This window comes from Chenopodium quinoa, unplaced genomic scaffold, assembly GCF_001683475.1.
Source record: "Chenopodium quinoa cultivar QQ74 unplaced genomic scaffold, ASM168347v1, whole genome shotgun sequence".
Classification (NCBI taxonomy): Eukaryota; Viridiplantae; Streptophyta; class Magnoliopsida; order Caryophyllales; family Amaranthaceae; genus Chenopodium; species Chenopodium quinoa.
The window spans coordinates 2,032,652-2,048,417 of record NW_018743047.1 but is presented as its reverse complement, the minus strand read 5'-3'; the positions used below and the strand labels follow the sequence as shown (position 1 = coordinate 2,048,417).

The 15,766-nt window shown below is 33.3% G+C and overlaps 1 pseudogene; it reads right to left on the bottom strand.

Moving 5' to 3' along the window:
• Window positions 1-7,120: 7,120 nt before the first annotated feature.
• LOC110730728 lies at window positions 7,121-12,545 on the bottom strand (annotated as a pseudogene).
• Window positions 12,546-15,766: the final 3,221 nt, after the last annotated feature.

Here is a 15,766-nt window from a genome sequence, read left to right as displayed (position 1 = left end):
TGTAACCTTCACGGGTCAATCGTTGTTGCCTATCGTTGTCCCTTTATTCATGGTTGTCTTTTATGATCCGTGAACGGTTTACAAATTCCTTAAAAACTTGTTGGCGGCTCCCTACTTTCCTTCTCCCTAATCGTATATGTCAATTCCTACTTCCTAAGAGTGCCAAGCATATTCACAACATGCTTAACGTAGGCGCACTTTAAACGACGCCTACAACAGTGCAGAGAATATTTCAAGTCATCCCACACTTGAACCCCAATGTGATCATACACTTAATCATGGTGGCATCCAAAGGGAAGGAAGCTAGAGTAAAAGAGTCGCCAACAAGTTTTAGGAGCTTGTAAACCGTTCACAGGGTGAAGGTTACACCCCTTAACGATCCAGGAGATCGTTAACTCCAATAGGTCTGGAACCATGACTGGAAGTTCGGGGATGAAGGTACAAATCCAACCTAAAAGAGATTGAACTTGCCCTAAATATAGGCCTCTACTTTATTCTTTTCGTATTCATGTGCGCTTTCTGACTAACATGCAATCAATAGGTTTAACCCTAAACCTGTTTAATCTATGTTGGTTGATCAAGCATAAAACATAATAAAAATCAAGCAACATAATAACAATTATAACAATAATAATCATAATCGAAATAACAATCATAATTAAAATAAGCATAATAAAGCATAATATTATTAGCAAGATCCTAGGCATGATACTAACAAGATTAATAATAAACCTTAGCATGTTACTAAAAATTAAAGATCAATTAGCCCTAACATGACACTAACATGATATTAGAAAAGAAATAATAAGCATCACAATAATCATACTTGAGATTAGAAACTTTAGTTATTACCCTAAACATGATACTAGGAATCACAAAGACATCCTAACATGATACTAGGAATAATCAAAGCATGATTTCTATATCAAACAATCAATAAAAAAAATTAAAGTAATTACTTCGATGCCTCGTATCTCTTTCTAATAACAAAATAAACACGTTAGTAACTTCAAGGAAAATAATAAATCAAACAATTAAATTAAATAATTGAAATAGAGATTTGGGACCAAACCCTCTGAAATATCAAACCTTTCACGTCTAGGGCGAAGGCAACTTCGAACTTGGCTAGGTGTTTCTAGATCTAATGAGTGAGGAATTTTGAGAGAGGAAGGTTTAGAAAAAGAAAAGAAAGAGAGAAATCTTATAGCTTTTAGAGAGAGAGAATAGAGAGAGATGATTGTTGTGAATGATTCAAAACGGAAAGATACGACCCCTATTTATAGGAAAAATAGCACGCGATCAACGAAAATCATATTCGGAATAAAATACCTCCTTTCGCCAACGACATGAGTCAGCGCCAGGCGGCGAGCTCGTCACCAGATGACAGCTGCAGCGCCATGCGACAAAAATCAGCGCCTGGCGACGACGCTGTCATCTCACGCTAGTTCAAAAGTACAACGCGCTTTTACACGCGGAATCACCTTTTTAACCAGTTACAGGTAATTCTGCGTCCATGCAAATTTAAAATCATATTTAATTTATTTTATTCAAAATTAAACATCTTTAAAAATATAATTATCAATCTGAATCTTATTAGAATTAAAGAGAACCTTCTAGATTTTCCTAGAAGACTAAAATCAATCCTAATCACTTTAGGAATAATAATTAATAGGCTCTCCTCTAGATCATTGGGCCTAATTTAATCTAATCCATAACTTCCTCATAATTCATCGGAATTAGGCTTATAATATATCATTGGAAAGCTCTTTTCGAGCCCAATAAAACTACACTATTATTGGACCCTTATAATGGACCAAACAAAATTGGATTGGCTATTTTTCATAAAAAGGGTAAGAAAAAAATATTTTTGAAAACAGAAATAGAAATATTTTGATGAAAACATCCTCATCACAAGACTTTTCACACTTTCACTTTGTTCGATAATGAAATGACGTGAAAGTATTCATCAGTGAATTTGGTTTTAGGGAGACACATTTGGGTGTCTACAAGCAGCATAAATACCATGTTTAACAATGTCCCAAGTCTTCTGAAAAAAGGAGTTGAAACCATCAATACCACGGGCCTTTGAGGTATAATTTCCTTTCAAAGCAGTATCAATCTCATCTGAAGTGTTGCTTTCCTTTTCTCAAAGTAACCAGATCAACAGCAGGCAAAGAAGTAGCTCTAGAGCCCATCAATTTCTTGTAGAAACCTGTTATATCTTATTCAACCTCTTTTGGTTTCTTCTGAAGAACATGATTCTCATTGAAAATAGAATCTATCATGTTCCTGTTATTTCTAGTCTTCATAACAACAAAGAAATAGTGATTGTTAGAATCACCTAACTTCACCCAATCAACTCTAGAATTCTGCTTATATATACTTTCTTGAATAATCCTCTAATATTTAATATGTTGAATATATTCAGCTTCCTTAGTAATCAGAGTAGGATCATGATTACCAGCAAGAATTATTCTTTGAACTTCGAGGAGAAAGTTGTGAGCACTGTCGATTATGGCATCAATATTACTAAAGTGTTTAACATTTAGCTTTTTCATTTTCTCTTTAACCAACTTTAATTTAGCCTATATACATTTCAAAGGCCCTCCAAAAACAGAAGTCTTCTAGGCAGTTTGAATAAAAGCTTCAAACTGCTCATGAGAAGCAAGACAATTAAGGAATCTAAAAGGCTTATCCTTACCAGGAGAAGAAGGAAAAACCTCAAAAAGAAGAGGAGTATGATCAGATAAGGAAGGAGGAAGATAGATAGCTTCAAATGACCATATTGATCAATTACCAGCCCTCTATCATTCCTGGTACAAGTTATAGGCCCATCATGAGCTTTATTAGACCAAGAGAAAGGCATCTCTTTACTCTTAATCTCAAATAGCTCCATGTCATCAATAAATTGCTGGAAATCACTAGTTACATATCATTAAAATAATTTCCCCATATCCTATCTTTAGAGTGAAGAACATAATTGAAATCTCCAGCACACAACCAAGGGATAGTAGAAATTGGTAAGCTCCTAACTCCATCTCAAATAATTTTCATATCATGGATAGAATGTGACCCATAAACAAAGGTACAGTTGATTTGGCATCCCAAATCCTTAGTATTAATTAAACAATGTATTAAATGCTCATGGATTTTAATCACATCCCTAGTAAGCCTATCATCTTTCTAATCAACCCATACTCTTCCTTTACAAGAACAAGACATATTAGTAATCCAAGACCACCCAATACCAATCTTCCTCTGCATAGAGGCAACATTTTTCTACTTCACCTTATTCTCAAAGAAACCAATCACATCACAATTATACTGAGAAAGTAGCTTCTTAACATCAACTACTTCATTAAGGTAATTTAAACCTAGGGGTGAGCAAGAATTGTGGGTACCCGGATCCGAAATTGGAACTAGTTTTTACATGGTGGTTCCAGACCCGGAGCTGGTTCAAATGGGCCCGGGTCCAATTCCTAAAATAGGACCCGATAAGATGCAGTTCCAATTCCAAGTCTTGAATTTTTGGACCCGGTACCCACTCAGTACCCGGTTTCATACTAGTTTTTACTGAGAAGCTTAAGAACTTTGGCAGCCCATGTGAACTATGGCCTAATAACCAAATAACCTCTCTTACTCATTGATCTAAATCGAAAAATATTATGTAAAATGTAAAAACCCTAAAAAAGAAAACAACCACTCGGTCGCACACTATCATTTCTTTCTCTGAGTCAAACTGCTCTCTTTCGCTTACTTTCCTTCTTTCTTTCACTTTCATCTTCATTCTTTTCAAATGTCCCATATTAATAAAGTTAGCATTTCATTTTTCTGTCTTATTTTATATCAAAATTCTACATATCTTGTTACTCTTTACTTTAATTCAGTCTTGTTTAACAGGATAGTTTCGTAGCTAGATAAATTTTATTTTATTTTTTTCAGCATGATTTTATTTTAAAAGAAGTGGATTTGTGGAGTATCAGTTTATGAAATAGTTTATATTGTGGGTTTTTTGTTTAATGTATTCGAATCTGCTCCAGTTTTTAGCCAAGTTATTATCATTACTTTTGTTAATCAGACGAATTGTAGCCAATTTTTGTTTTAGATGATAAAATTAAATTAAAATTATAGTATGAAGAAATCGGGTTCCCGGTTCTGGAACCGGTTCCCACCAGTTCCGGGACCAATTCCCCAATTATTGGACTCGGTAAGAACCAGTTCCAATACCAGTTCCTATTTCTTGGACCCGGATCTAATTAGTTCCAATTCCATTTCCATCCTTTAATACCGGGTACCCGGTTTTGCTCACCCTTATTAGACCCCTTATATTCCATGTTATGATAATCATGTCACCAAAGAGGGATTACCTTCACCCCTGATAGGATTAATAGTAAAACCTCCAGCTCCTTCAATCTCATTAGTCATTAGAGAAACATAATCATTGGAAGTAGATGCAGCTGTAGCCCGAGTTATTTTCCCCTGATTTTTTTTGTCTTCCTGCCTACTATTTTCCACCAATCATCAGAGTTATGTTGAGTGGAGGTGGCAGATGGTGTAATAACTGCCCCATGAACAGTTTTGTTAAGATTTGGATCAACAGCAGCAATCTGATTAGGCTTGGGAACCCAGATCGTTTTTGCTGGTGTTGTAAGAACAACTGGTTTCTTAGCCTGGTTGTGCTTTGCAGGAGCAACTTTAGCAGTACAATCATGCCCAACCTTATTGCGCTTAGAGAAAAATGGAGGGCTCCAGTCATATACTACCTTAAGTTCTTACAGTTCACCTAAAGGACTTTCAACAAAAACAGTCTTAGGAAAAACCTTTATTTGTTACATCAATTTCAATGAGCTCCCTAGCAAAAGCAACCCCTAAGTTGCCTTGTTTTATGTTCATCTGAAAAAATATGTACCCCTAACAAGCTATTAATTTGACTTAGAGTTTCAGCTCCCCAATAATTGAATGGTAGATTAGGGAATTTAACCTAAAGAGAGACAGTCCTCAAAATCTCATCATTAAAATCAAATTTAACATTCTAGGGTTTGACAATTACAGGTTTCCCATAGAACATGTGAGGACCAGCATAAAAAATAGCATCCTTATCACTAACTAATACCAGGTTAATAACAAAGTACCCATCATCATGCTAGAACACCTTTGGTTTTCGCATATAACTCCATTTTGGGCTATATAATGATGAACATCAGCTATAGTAGGATAGAAGCCAACAACATAGAAAACTAAAGCATTTGACCACTTTAGATTACCTACCAAGAGTTCAGATTCCTGCAATTGAGCAATTTAATTGTCAACCATCATACACTTTCGGGTCAACATAGGACAGGGCAACTCCCTTTGCAGTCAGCTTACCATTGAAGGATCCTTCAACCTCACAGTATCTTGATCGTTAATAGGAATAGGTTGAGGACCTGGTACCGTGGATTCATATTGACCCCCAGCAACCTCATAATCAAATGGAATAGTAACCTTAGAAACCTTAGGTACTATTTGATTGGATTCAGAAGTTGCAGGTCTATTAGTAGCTCTGTAATACATAGCAATAGCAGATGGATGAACTAGTCCCAGCGCCGGTGATGAATCTATTATATATGTATTTTTTTATTCCCCGTCCCACGGTCATATTTGTGCTTATTTGAGCTTTGTGGAGTTATTTTTATTACTAAAATACGTTTTCTAGTGTTTTTGTAGAATTGGTATTATTTTGTAGCAATTTGCAGATTTATGATAATTCACGAGCTTATTAAGCCACTATAAAGATATTGGAGTTTGATTGTATTTTATGATCGTATATTTGAAGCTCAAGACCGAATTAAAGGAATTTGGTTCGGTGATAAAAAAAAAGGTCCAATGTTCCCACAAGAAATACGGACCAAGCTAATTGAGAATTTGGGCTCAAGTTAATAAGTTTCAACTCCAAAACACGATTCCCACAAGAGAAGTCCAATTAGGTGCCTAACTGGACGGGCCCGATGAGGCGGGCTTGTTCACGCTGCTTAATACGCTGATTTTTAATGTTTTGAGTGGCTGGGCTTCGTTGTTTAGGCCCACCAGATTGATGTCGGTTGATGGGAAATTATAAATACCAAATTAGTGGGTTGTTAGAGGGGTTATGTAAGTTTTTAATTATTGTAGTTTTTTTCCTTAGTTTAGTTTTGAGTAGCAGCTTCCATTAGTTAGTTTTAGTTGACTTTTAGTTTATAGTTTTCCACTTTTCCTTACTTTTAGTTTGAGATCTTATTATTGCTTTGTAATTTCAAGTATTGGATTATTTCACTAAGTTCAGATTTCCGACAGTTCGACAGTAAATATCTCATCTTTATTTTATGTTTGCTTTCTTATTAGTTTTATAACTATTGTTTTTAAGTATGGTTTATTTAATTGCTTTGATCTTTATTTTTCTTTCTTTAATCATTTTGATTAGTTTAGTTTTAATTATGCACGAGTAGTTTAAATCTAGGGTTTTGGGGATCCATAAAAAATATGAAGGGCTAATTTATTATTGTTGATTGTCAATACTTGATTAATTTCCTATTGATTGATTTAATGCTATGCAATTAAATTAGGCCTGGTTTAATTGTATGAGTTATGCAATATTGATTCGAGATTCGAGAGATGAGAATTGATGTTTAGACTTAGTTTCAATAGGCAGGTTAATTTATAAATGGTTAAGTCAAGATTCGAGAGATGCTATTTAATACCGATAGATTAATTTTGTGATTGTAATACGTAGCGAAATCTCATTATAATCTGATTAATTATTGCATTGGTGATTGATTATTATTCTTTACCCTATAATATTGTTTATTGGTGAACCTATACCCTAGACTTTTATTTATTGATGAAAAATTACTAATTCAAAGTATCTGATAATAATAATAATAATAATAATAATAATAATAATAATAATAATAATCATGGTATTAAGTGAGATTTATGTGTCTCTACTTGTGAATAAGCATAAAATTCTTAGAACATATATTTGAAACATTAATATAAGGATCAATGGCAAACTACATTACACTTTATGTAAAAATTTAATTTATTCAACCCCCTCGTTGTAAAACGGAAACAAAGGAACACTTAAACAAGTTCTTAACTCTAATTAACCCCAGCCACTTTTCCTAACAAAGGAGAGTGCCAAATCTAAGTAATTCAACTTAAGGATTGCATATTCTTTCACCTTTATAGGCTTAAATTTAGGACCCTCACAATTTGGATAGTCCAAAAAAGGGAGAGACTTCAAAGTCTACTGGAAGGCCATAAAAGTATGCAGAGGATAACCTTTGTTTTTGTTTATTGTTGACAACTGCCCTATGAATTACACTTGGAAATCTTGCATTTGAAATTATGTGTAAAAGATCTGCCACATTCACCACCAAAGCACCTGTATGTGGGTTGACTGAGACCCATCCAAATTCGTCTTTGTATACTTAGAGTCCACTTGCATTGCCACTTTGGTGGAGGATTGTAAAGAGGAGAGTATCTGTTTGAGGCCCTATGCCCATTGTTTGGGTTGAATCAAGGCATGGCAGGTCTCAGTCAACCCACATACAGGTGCTTTGGTGGTCAACAATTGCATAATTATGGTCTTTAAGTGTAGCTTCTTTAGGTGCGGGCATGCTAAGTGATTTGAAAATCAAACTCTTGAGTTTGTCACCAAGGTCATTCATTTTTGTCTGGTACTCAAATATCACTTCACTATATAAAGGAAAACAACAAATTGACATGGTTTTATAAGCAATAATGATATAATTAGTTTGTAAAACAACATGAATATCTAACATACTTGAAGTCGTATATGATAACCAAATACATCTTAAATTAACACATTTAGGGTAATTAGAATAGTGTGCAATGTGAATGTAGAAAATAGTATGAGTATATGGGAAAATTAGTATAAATAGCATACAGGATGACCCGTATGTACAATATTTAGGCGGAGTTACTTCCTTAGCCCTCTAGGAGGGACCTTTCCCATAATGTCATTTGTAAGGTTATTCGATAGTTTCTCTAAATTGGACTGAATTAAAGAGAATCGGTCATCTAGTCTTGTCTGGTCGAAAACCCCTAAAACTAGTATTAAATTTAACCCTTTTTATTAAAATTATAAATTAAATTTCTATACTAATTAATATTTAACTTAAAATTGCTACAAATATATTACATTATGAGATATTTATTACACATTCGGTAAAATGGGTATCAAATAATAATATTTCATATATTTATTTTTCCTTTTTTTTTATGAATTTATTATATAGGAAAATAGTTTTAAACTAGTGTTGTTCGAACTAATTTTAGATAAGTCGATTCATGGTTCGGCCTAATCGTTTGGCTTTGAATTTTTGAATTTTAAATATTGGCTAGGTTCAATTTGATATTTGAATCATAAACAACTCCAGTTATTTCCACATTAAAATGGAATATGTAACAATGTTCAACAAAATTATGCAACACTTGGCTAACAATTTGGATATATATCATAGAATTTTGTAAATATAATAATAAATAATTGCATACATGTGCTATGCATTAGAGGTAAACAATGTACACAGGGTAACCTTAACATTTGTGGGTCAATCAACTCTATTTTAATTTATATATATATATTTTTAATTTCCCTTTTTAAAATTGATTTCTTTTTCTTAATTTGATAAAATAATGTGTTATATGAATCCGCATATACATATACAACTTTATTTTGACCCTAATAAATATTATTTCTAGATCTTCCAATAAATGTGGGGCCTTTTCATTTTTATTTTTTGTAAAACTAAAAACAAAATATAAGAAACATTGGTTCATAGTTTTCTACTGTTAATTTTATAAATAATGATGATTTTAATTAGTTTCACAAATTTAAATTTAATCTTTTTAATGTAATGTATCATATGACTTTTAAACAAATGAGCTTACCAAAAACTTTTGAAACTATTAGGCCAAAGTTTCTTAGCGTGATGATGATAAGAGTAACCCATGATAGTGAACCCTTCATTCCACATTTTCTTGCTGAAGAATAAAGCAAGTCTAGGATAACCATATCCAGTATCTTCACCAGGGGCTCGTAAAACCTTCATCTTTTTCTCAAATGGAAGATTGAATAAATTTTTGGTTTGAAACTCGACTTGATCTAATGACTCCTTAGAAACCCCATGATTTGTGACTTGAAACATCCCCCATGTCTCACACGCATTAATAATGAGGCCTAAAGCCTTAGGATCTTCAAGATCAATTATTGGAATAGAGATTGAAGTCCCCTATTTCTCATTTTCAGGGTTGATTTTTGAATCGTCACAACAATGTGCCCATATATGAGATTCAGGATCCCTTTGCATTAAGCTAAAATCTATAGGAACAATAAGGCGTTGCTGCATAGGATGATCCTTGTCAGCATTTGAAAGAAGAGATATTTTTTTAAATGGAAAAAGAAAAAAAACCTTGGTAATATAGAAAATTTGAGGTTTTAATTTTTATTTTACTTTGTGAGGAAGATTGAAGGTTTAATCAAAATATGAGAAAAATATCAATGGAAGATTTGATAAACATATAATTTGTCTGTATTTTGACTGATGCAAACTTGTAAAAACATGTATTTATAGGGGTTATAAATATTATATAAATAAATTTGAGATTAATGACATGTGTCATATATCAAGTAAATAATGGAAATTATCATGATATCAGTGCAATATCAAATACCAAATCAAATATTTCTATCTTTATAGTTGAATATTAAATGTTAAAAACTTTAAATGTTATAACATATCAATAAAAAAGGTAAGAAATCAACATGTTTGATTATGTACATAAAATAAGGCAACTAAAGTATATCCTGTATATAATTGATATAAATTGAATGACTAATGAATCGAAAATGATCATGTGGTACTCCCTTTGTAACACCCCAAAATCTCCCTCTACGGAAATACTAGTTGTAGGGAATATTTCGAGCATCCCTCCCTTTATTCTTCTCATATTCATGTGCTCTTTCTGACTAACATACAATCAATTGGTTAACACTAAACCTGTTTATCTATGTTGGTTGAATATTAATTCACAAACAAATCTATTATTAGCGACTACTTGAATTATAATCATATTAGCCTAAACAAGATTATCAATTATCTTATTAAGCGTGATTACAAGTATAAATTCTCTTCAAACATGCATAAATGACGTGATCTAGAAATTACGATAATATAACAAGCAACAATAATAATAATCATAATAATATTCTCAATCTTTATCCTAACACGTCACTAAACAATAAAAATCAAATCATAGCACGCCACTAAACAATAAAAATCAAATCAACCTTAACATGATACTAGAAAGCAATAAAAACATCCTAACATGATACTAGGAATGAATATAATATAAACATTATTTCTATATCAAAAGATTAATTAAATTACTTACTTCGATGCCTCATATCTCTTTCTAATAACAAAATACACACGTTAGTAACTTCAAGGAAAATATTAAATCAAACAATTAAATAAAATAATTGAAATAGGGATTTGGGACCAAACCCTCAGAAATTATCAACCTTTCACGTCTAGGGCAAAGGCAACTTTGAAGTTGGCTAGGTGTGTCTAGGACTTGTGAATGCGGAATTTTGTTAAAGGAAAAGTTTTAGAAAACGAATAGAGAGAGAATAAGCTTTAGCTTAGAGAAAAGAGAAATGATTAGTGATCAAGCTTGTTGATTCTGAATGAATGAAAACGGGGAAATACGACCTTATTTATAAAGAAAATAGTCCGAAAACGATAGAATAGAATCGGAATTTGAATCGGAATAAAACTGACCCTTGTCGCCAGCGACAGAGCCCAGCGCGAAATGACAAGCATTACGTATGGAGACAAGCTCTGTTGTTTGGCGACGGCCTTATCGTTTGGCGCTAATTAAAAGATAAAACGCGCTTTTGTACGGAATAATCTTCTTAATATAATTAAGCAATTAAACTCTGTATTTATCAATTTTAAATCAGATTTATCAAAATAAAACACTTATTTTATTTCAAATCAAATTCACTATTTTTCTAAAAAAGATAATTATCAATCCTAACTCTATTAGAACTCAAAATAACCTTCTAGAATATTGTAGAAAATTAGAATCGATCCTAATAATTTTAAAAACAATAATTAATGGGCCCTCCACTAGATCATTGGGCCATAAAACCATTTTAGACCCAATTTAGTATTTTGGCCATAACCTCCTCATTATTCATCAGAATTGGGCTTATAATATATCATTTGAAAGCTCTTTGAGAGCTCCACCCAACTACACTATTATTGGACTCTTGTCATGGACCAAGATAAATTTTACCTGCTATTTATATAAATAGAGTAGATTTTTGAAAACAGAAAGAAATATTTTTATTAAAACGACCGCAGCACAAGACTTTTCAAAGTTTCACTTCGTTCGATAATCAAGTGACGTGAAAAGTATTCATCATTGGTCTTGGTTTTTGGGGAGACACATTTGGATGTCTACAGAAGCCCCCAATTTGAATGAGTTTGTAGAAACACATGTTACGAAAACAAAAATCATAGTAGCGATGGGGACAGAGAATGATTCAAAACATCCTTCGATCCTAGATCATTCTTGTAACGCCGATACCTGCAAACTAGCATTAGTTAAACAGATAAAATAGTTAAGAAACGCGTATCTTGCACCGTCGAGCACACGTCTCTAGAGTAACCAATTTTGTTGATGCATTTGTGACAACCTTCATAGTGCCTTGTTAATGCCGTCATCGAAGACCGCTACTTGTAGCTATCCTTGATTGTTTGTGACAACTCTTCACATCTTGAGGAACTTCGTCAAAGGTGACTGCTTGTAGCCATCTCCAGTTTTTGCCGTGACAATCTTCCACATCCTGGGGAACACCGTCAAAGATGACTGCTTGTAGCCATCTTCAGCTTTGACAATTTTATAATCCTAGGAAATATCGTCGAAGACCACTACTTGTAGTTGTCTTCAGTCTTGGTATGACAATCTTCCTTATCCTAGGGAACATCGCCGAAGATCGCTACTTGTAGCTGTCTTCAAAATCTTGTCTGTGCCTTGACTCGATATTTAACTGATAACTTTCTCATCCTAGTGAAATTCGTCGAAGACCTCGTTGCCTGAATGCTTGTTGTGTTGATGTTTTTTTGCTATAATTGCTTATTGTGATTGCTTGTTGTGCAGTACCTCAGCGCATTTTGTAAACGAGCCGGTACCTTGGCGCTTATGCTTGCTTGTGAACCATTACCTTGGTGCTTTTGATGAGCCAATACTTAGGCGCGTTAAGCTAAGTGAGACGATCGTTGTCTGCTCGATCACTTACCGTGATTGTAATCAAGCTGACTACTAATCATGTCGAAGACCCGCTTCTTATAGCTATCCTCAATTGTTTATGACAACTCTCCACATCCTAGGGAAATTCATAGAAGGTGATTGCTTGTAGCCATCTTCGGTTTTTGCCGGGACAATCTTACACATCCTGGGGAACACCGTCGAAGATGACTGCTTGTAGCCATCTTCAGCTTTGAAAATTTTCTCATCCTAGAAAATACCGTCGAAGACCACTTCTTGTAGTTGTCTTCAGTCTTGGTATGAAGATTGTAGGGAATATTTTAAGCATTACCCCAAACGTGAACCCCACTGTGATCAGACATTAAATCATGGTGGCGTCCAAAGGGAAGGAAGCTAGAGCAAAAGAGTCCCCAACAAGTTTTAGGAACTTGTAAATTGATCACAGGGTGAAGGTTACACCCCTTAACGATCCAAGAGATCGTTAACTCCAATAGGTCTAGAACCAAAACTGGAAGTTCGGGGATGAAGGTACAAATCCAACCTAAAAGAGATTGAACTTTCCCTAATAATAGGCCTCAACTTTATTCTTCTCGTATTCATGTGCGCTTTCTGACTAACATACAATCAATAGGTTTACCCTAAACCTGTTTAATCTATGTTGGTTGAATATTAATGCACAAACAAAACTATTATTGGCGATCACTTGAATTATAATCATATTAACCCTAAACAAGATTATTAATTATCTTATTAAGCGTGATTACAAGTAAAAAATCCCTATAAACATGCATAAAAGGCGTGATGAAGCAATAACAATAAAGTAAACATCAAGCAACATAATAATAATCATAATTGAAATAATCATGTTAAAACATAATAATAATAATAATAATAATAATAATAATAATAATAATAATAATAATAATAATAATAATAATAATAATAATAATAATAATAATAATAATAATAATAATAATAATAATAATAATAATAGCAAGATCCTAGGCATGATACTAACAAGATTAATAACAAACCCTATCATGTCACTAACATACAAAAATCAAAGCTTTAGCCCTAACATGGTACTAACATGATATTAGGAAAGAAATAGGAAGCATCATAGAAATCATAATTGACATTATACTCTTTACCCTAAACATGATACTAGGAATCAATAAATTACTCTAAGCACGATTTCTATATCAAAATATCAATAAAGTAATTAAATTACTTACTTGGATTCCTCGCATCTCTTTCTAATAACAAAATACACACGTTAGTAACTTAAAGGAAAATATAAAATCAAACAATTAAATTAAATAATTGAAATAGGAATTTGGGACCAAACCCTCATAAATATCAAACCTTTCACGTCTAGGGCAAAGGCAATTTCGAATTGGGCTAGGTGTGTCTAGTGCTAATGTATGAGGAATTTTGTTTGTAAAAGGGTAGAATTAGAAAGAGAGAGAGAATAAGCTTTAGCTTAGAGAGAGAGAAGAGAATTAGAGAATTCTGGTTGAGAGTTGGTGATAAAAAACGGAGGTCTAAGGAAGCTATTTACAACGAAAACACGCTGTTGTCGCCACAACATCCCCTGTCGCCGCGCGACAGAGTCTGTCGCCGTGCGATAGGCCTGTCGTCCGGCGCTGCAAGACAGTTTTTACGGATTTTGTTTTTATCATAAATTTTGATCCAAAAGTCCAAATAAGGAATATATAATATGTCGTTGGAAAGCTCTTGAAATCTACTTTCCAACCCAATTGTAATCAGATTAAAATCATTTGTAGATAAAAAGATATGGCCGAAATAGTGGAAGGGTGTCAGTTTTGAATAAAGTTTCATATTATATTCATATCTTTTTTGTTATAGCTCGGATTTAATATTTAATATATCATTGGAAAGATAATTTCAAGATCTATCAAAACATATAAGATTTGGATAATTATTATGAGGCACTTAAATAATACCTGAATATATTCCACTTCGTACAAAACAAGGATTCTCAAAAAGAGTAGTTTTATTCAATTTCAAACTCTTTGAAACATAATTATCAATCCTAACTCCATTAGGATTTAAGAGAACCTTCTAGAGTATTCTATAAGACTATAATCAATCCTAATATCTCTAAGAATGATAATTAATAAAAGACCCTCCTCTAGATCATTGGGCCGTATTTAAGAACCAAACCAGGCCTAGTTTAGTATTTTGGCCATAACTTACTCATTATTCATCGGAATTGGGTTATAATATATCGTTGGAAAGCTCCTTACGAGCCCTATCCAACTACACTATTATTGGATCCTGTAGACACCCATTTGTGTCTACCCAAAACCAAACTCGGTGATGAATACCTTTCACGTCGAATCATAATCGAATGAAGTGAAAGTGTGAAAAGTCTAGTGTTGCGGTTAGTTTTTAATTCTCTTCTTTCTCTCTATTTTTGAAAACCTATTTTATGAAAATAGCCAATCCTTGTTCCATGGTAAGGGTCAATAATAGTGTAGTTGTATTGGGCTCGAAAAGAGCTTTCCAACGATATATTATAAACCCAATTCTGATGAATAATGAGGAAATTATGGTCAAAATACTAAATTGGGCCCGGTTTGATCTTTATATGCGGCCCAATGATCTAGAGGAGGGCCTATTATGATTTATCATTCCTAATGCAATTAGGATTTATTATAGTCTTCTAGAATCTTCTAGAAGGTTCTTTTGAATCCTAATATGATTAGCATTTATAATTGAGTTTTAAGAGTTTTATTTGGAATAAAAGAAGTGTTTTAAAGGAAATTACGGTTTTACCCCTCGTACGCTTAAATTTTATCAAAATATGAAAACGCGTGGAAAAACTGTCTGCAGCGCCGCACTATAGGTTGTCGCGCTGCGGCGACATGTCTGTCGCCTGGCGACAGGCTCTGTTGTTTGGCGATAGAGGCGTGTGTGGCGACAGCGTCGTGTTTTATTCTTTTTCGAAACTCTGATTCTTTTTTATCATATTCCGGCTTATTTTCATTATAAATAGCCTCCTAAAACCTCCGTTTTCAATCACCAACTCTCATCAAGAAATTCTTGATATTCTCTCTCTCTCTTTCTAAACTAGCCTTTTCACAAACAAAATTTTGCATTCACAAAAACTAGACACACCTAGCCAAGATCGAAGTAGCCTTTGCCCTAGACGTGAAAGGTTTGATATTTCTGAGGGTTTGGTCCCAAATCTAGTCTAAACTTTCTTAATTCTTTCTTTCAAGTATTTAATTTAATTCTTCAATTTTATTATTTTCCTTGAAGTTACTAAAGTGTGTATTTTGTTTTTAGAAAGAGGTACGAGGCATCCAAGTAAGTTCTTTAATTGCTTTATTGATATTATGATATAGAAATCATGTTTAGATTGTTATTTTGATTCCTAGTATAATTTTAGGATGTTTTGATCTTCCTAATATCATGT